General features: G+C 40.7%; 1 non-coding gene and 1 pseudogene across 1 annotated transcript; both read right to left on the reverse strand.

The window, feature by feature from the left end:
* Window positions 1-2,327: 2,327 nt before the first annotated feature.
* On the reverse strand, window positions 2,328-2,400 carry Trnad-auc. Its single transcript has one exon. It is a non-coding gene; the product is annotated as a tRNA-Asp (tRNA).
* An 867-nt stretch (window positions 2,401-3,267) lies between these two features.
* Window positions 3,268-5,133, reverse strand: LOC107155154 (annotated as a pseudogene).
* Between the last annotated feature and the right edge of the window lie 279 nt (window positions 5,134-5,412).

A 5,412-nucleotide genomic window follows, 5' to 3' on the forward strand; every position in this document is an offset into this window, starting at 1 on the left:
AATCAACTACTAGCTCCTCCATATTTAAGATCCCAAAGTCCCAGGCTCCAGTCCTGGATCTGACATTCCCTTTAATGAATATAATCTGCCGCAGTCTGGCTGGGCACAAATCAGGAGCCACTGAAGCAGGAACAAACTTTATTTTTAAACTGCAGGAAAACACTTCACACAGCTCCCGGGGAATCCTCCCGAACGCCACGAGGCTTCTCCAGGAACCCCCAGCCGGAAATATCTCTCTCGGAAATCCCTCCTCCTGCACTTCCCCAACCAATGGGAACTCTCGGGGAATCCCCGGAAATCCCCACGAGAACTCCAAAATAGTGCGAGAACTCAAAAGTTGCGGCAGAGGCGGATAGTAATGCCTCGCCTGTCAATCAATACTGTTGGCAAAATGCCAGGGACCATACAGACTCGGCCGTGGCTCTCAGCAATAATCCACATTTTTTTTTTCAACAATGAAAATGTTGATAATAAAACCTACCTCACAGGGTGTTATTACCCATCTGGCACCTATTGGGTACTTATTACATGAAAGTGATTGATGGTGATGATGATGATGATGATGATGATAGATAGATAGATAGATAGATAGATAATCAGGGAGATGAAGGAAGAGTTAGACTGTGGTTCCCCCAAACTGCATTGCCCTTTGCTCACTTGAAGCCAGTTGAGATCTGCCTGGGGGATTCTGGCCAGCAAATTATGAAAGCTTGCTTGATCAAACTCTTTTCTCTGCTTGGCAATATGAAGATACAAATGTGTATCTGATGGGGGAAAATATGTAAAAGTGTCACGTGGGACTCACCTTTCTACTAAACTTCAGGGAAGAGACCACCTGCCCCTGCACTGTGGGGTCAACACAGGAGGAGAAGCCAATCCAAGAGCCAATGGTGTCATGGAGTAGCCTTGGGAGACTCACCTCCCAGCCATGACCAGAGAGAGGCAAGAATGGCTTTACTCAGCCAGACAGCCTTTGCTCAAGACCATCTGGGGATGAGCTGCTCACTCTGGATGGTGCTGCCCGATAGAAAACAAAACAAAGACCTGGAAGTGAAGCTCAGTAGTGCTTATGAAGCATGTGCAAGGCCCTGGGTTCATCCCCACACCATAAACCAAACCGAACCAAACTCCCCAAACTGTCTTCTCTTGGGATAAAATCTGCCTCTCTGAACTTTTTGGACCTTCTGCCTATGGAATGACCCAGGGGAACTTCATCTCCACACCATACGATAGAGATTTAAATATTTGGGGACAACCATCACAACCCCCAGAAGGATCCTTCCATGAGAGAGCCATTCTCTGTTACAATTCTTCCACTTCCTCCAGAATGCCTAGTAGGTGCTTGGTAGGTTGAATTGGTGGGTTAGTAAGTGAATGAATTATGATGTGTCATTCATTTTCCTCATGACCTTGGTCATCCTTCTTTGGATGTGCCCCAGTGTCTGTCCCAATGTTGTTCAAAATGTGGTTTCCTGTATTGGACACTAGGTTCCACATGAGTCTGAGCCATCTGGAGGCCAAGAGTTGGTACCTCTTCTTTGCAGAACACTTTGCTTCTGTTTGGGTGGCTAAAGGTTGTGTTCGTTTTCTTGGCAGCTGTGTCTAGCCCACTGTTGACTCATCCTGGGCTTAAGATCAGCAGAAATGCCTAATGCAACTTAAACATGTTGATTGCCAGTTTCCCCATCTGATTATTAAAGGTAGAGATTTTTGAAAGGGTAAAAAAGAAATCAATCATTAACATAGCTAGTATTTATCTACTTTGGAGATTGAACCCAGGGGTACCTTTTTTTTTTTTTGTATTTTATTTTGAGACAAGTTCACTGAGTTGCTTAGGGCCTCGCTAAGTTGCTGAGGTTGGCTTTGAACCTCTCGACCCTCCTGCCTCAGCCTCCCGAGATGTTGGGATTACAGATGTGTGTTACTGTGCCCAGCACTATTGTTTATTTCTGTCTTCTATCTTGGTATGGAACTCCTTTTTAATCTCTCTGATGTTACCGTTTATACACCCTATTATACTGTCTCCGACATTCTGTTTGGTTTTGTTTTTTCTTGATTGTTTCACACTTATCAAAATCTCTATAAACTTTTTTGTTGTTGTTGTTGTTTTAATATAGTTAAACATTCCTCTCAGCACTGAATTAATATAAATAGGTGTTGTGTCTTTACTAAAAGTATCAACTGAATAGAACCATGGACAGAGCTTCCCATTAGAACTTTCTCTGTGTTGATATGAACCACTGAAGAGGAAGGGAACTTTTACTTTTTTTTTTTTCTGTTACATTCTTTTTTTTATAACTTCATTTTGTTTATTATTATTATTTTTAATGTGGTGCTGAGGATCGAACCCAGGGCCTCTCACATGATAGGCGAGTGCTCTGCCACTGAGCCACAACCCCAACCCTTGTTACATTCTTAACATTCTAGAATTGACATAAATAGAAATAACATAGCATAAGTCTGACTGCAGCCAAAGCCCACATTAATCTGATGCTACATTTAACTCCCTTGTCTTATTTTTTTATACAGAACATACATTGATCTTTATTGGATTTGACAAAATCTACATTACTAAAAGGTAACACAATTTGAGCTTTTATTGAATTTGACAAATTAAGTTCTATAGTATCTAGGATATCATATAAGAAATAGCAAATAAAGGGGAAACAAATCATCACATGCAGATTCTCCTGGCAAAGTGGGAACCATATCTCAATTGTGCAGGTGAGGTCTAGAGGTGCAGCACATGAAAACAAAACAAAACAAAATCCAGAGAAAATGTATTTACCTTACTTGTGTGAAATGTTTTTCCTTTTAGGGGGAAGAAGAGGTAGTCAAAAGGCAGGAATTCAAAGGCAGGATGGCTTCTCCATTTCAAGATGGTAATAAAGATATTTAATTCATGGCACTAGGGCACCTTTGAGAAAAAGGACACCTAAACCAGAGTGGGCTTGTTGCATAATTTTTTGACGATATGTACAATTTTGAAGTAATGAAGCAGATGTAAAGAATAAGTTCATTTTAACGGTGGCTCTGTTTTTCTTCTCGGGCTGGATATGTTTTAGCATCACAAGAACATTTTCCCACAATTTCTAAGGAAACATCCTCTTATTCTTGAATACCTTATATAAAGTAATCATCAAGAATTTTCTCTCCAGCTGGGCACGCCTGTAATCTCAGCAGCTCAGGAGGCTGAGGTAGGAGGATCTCAAGTTTAAAGCCAGACTCAGCAACTTAGCGAGGCCTTACGCAATTTAGTGAGACCCTTTCTCAAAATACAAAATTAAAATGGCTGGCGATGTGACTTGGTGGTTAAGTACCTCTGGTTCAATTCCTGGTACCAAAAATAAGAAAAAAAAATTTTTTTTTCTCCGTACAACTATACAACAGTATCTCTATATTTCAGGTTCTTTAGTGCAAGGGCTTATGAAGAAGGTTTTGATTCCCTTATTCAAAGGATAGCAGGCGCCAGTATATATAATCTATGAATTTATAGTGAGCACTTCAACTCTTATCTGATTTTTGTTTCAACTGTCTATTGTTACGCTAAACCAGTGACAACCTTCTCTTATTGGCTGCTCCAGTCCATCTCCTTCAGGAGATGATTGTGTAAATACCCATCTACAGTTCTTCGTTGACTTCCCATATCATAAGGAAAAACAAAGACTTCATCAAGTTGGCCATATTGAATTTGATCTTTAACCTTCTCTTCAATCCATGATTCAGCAGAAGTTTTGTTTTTGAGAATTATTTTCCTTAAAAACAAACAAACAAACTCGATAGTTAATCCCAAGGCAAACAAGATGGCAGCAAATTCAGCTAATCCAAAGGAAAACAATTGGCAGAGGATCTCTCTGGACTTTGCTCCTATCAGTCCTTATTATGTTCCACCTGAGGGAGAGCCGATTATAAAGCTGTGTGTTCATAGTCATAACAAAACCCAAAGTGGTTATGATTGCTGTATGTATATAGGTGACTCTATGACCAGTGTGATTCTGTAATCTGTACAATTAGAAAAATGAGAAATTATACCCCAATGATTCAAATGTATGAATTGCCAAGATCATTGTAATGTCATGTGTAGCTAATAAAAAAATAATAAAATTAAAAAAAAAAAAGTGGTGTGTGTGGGTACAACCCAGCAGTGCCCAAAGGAGAAACAGTGTGAACCAAGCACGACCTTGGGAACCAGGACCTTTGTTGATCTGAGGACAGCGATGATCCCTCTTCATCTGCTACACTTTCTGCAGGGATATGAGCTGGCGCCTTATGTGTTTGGCAGACTCTGACATACTGGAGACACATGGTGTCCTGAGAATTTTCTAGTATCCACCCCAGAGGAACAAAGCCTGGACCAACAAACCTGGCCCTGGGTAATTATAAAGAATCTCCATAGTCTAATTTATCAACATGATGAAGTTCACACTTCCTCCAGTTGTCAAGAACATAACACAATCAATCGTAGCCATTGCAGAACATCCTGCTATTGCACCCAGGACTGTGATGGGGCCCCAGCGACAGCCTCTTTAATTCTTAGAGATTTTTTTACCTTGATAAATAAGCAGAATGTACCCATTTTGGTAAATAAAAATGCCTTCCCATTACTAAAGAATTATAAGCTTTTCTTTCTCTGTATGTATGTTTCCATGTGCAGGAGTCCACATGTGTTCTTCTAATTGCCACGCCTTTGGGTCATGGGTGTAATGTGGATTGTGCAATTTTCACTGTTAAGCACTCAGAGCTCTTAATCTTAATTAGGAGAAATTATAAATATCAACAAAGGATATGGAAGAGCCAAGATTAAAGTTTGGGAAGTCTTTGTTTTTCCTTATACTGGTTCTAAACCAGTATCTTGGTTTGAAACCCAACCTCAGTCTGCTCCCTGGTTCCTGCACCTTGGCCATCGCATTTTGGGGTGGCCTGGAACCAACTTTCTCCTCCTTGAACACCTCCATCATAGGCACCTCAGTCCAGAGCAAGCAGAAGGCAGATTTGGATTGCCAGGGGCTGGACTGTGGACCCTCTCGGACTGGTGCGTTTCTCTACCAGCAACCTTGCTGCTATTCTCCCTAGCTCTATGGTCTTAGTAAGTATTGGTGTCTGGGAAGACTACTCACCTCCTTTCTTCTTCATGATGGTCTTGGCTAAAGTTTGGCAAACTGTGGTCTGCAAGGCAAGTTTGGCCCACTGCTTGTTCCTGTAAATAAAGTTTTGTTGGTATGAAATATGATATGTCAAGAGCTTTGTAATGTTTTGAACAACCAATAAATAAATAAATAAATAAAGTTTTATTGTAGTTCAACCATGTCCATTTTTCCCCATAATGTGCCTGGCTGCTTTGTGTCACAAGGGCAAAAAATGAGTAGTTGAGATAAAGACTGCATGGTCTGTAAGCCTAAGACATTTACTGTC

The sequence above is a fragment of the Marmota marmota genome, unplaced genomic scaffold (assembly GCF_001458135.2).
Source record: "Marmota marmota marmota unplaced genomic scaffold, marMar, whole genome shotgun sequence".
Lineage (NCBI taxonomy): Eukaryota > Metazoa > Chordata > Mammalia > Rodentia > Sciuridae > Marmota > Marmota marmota.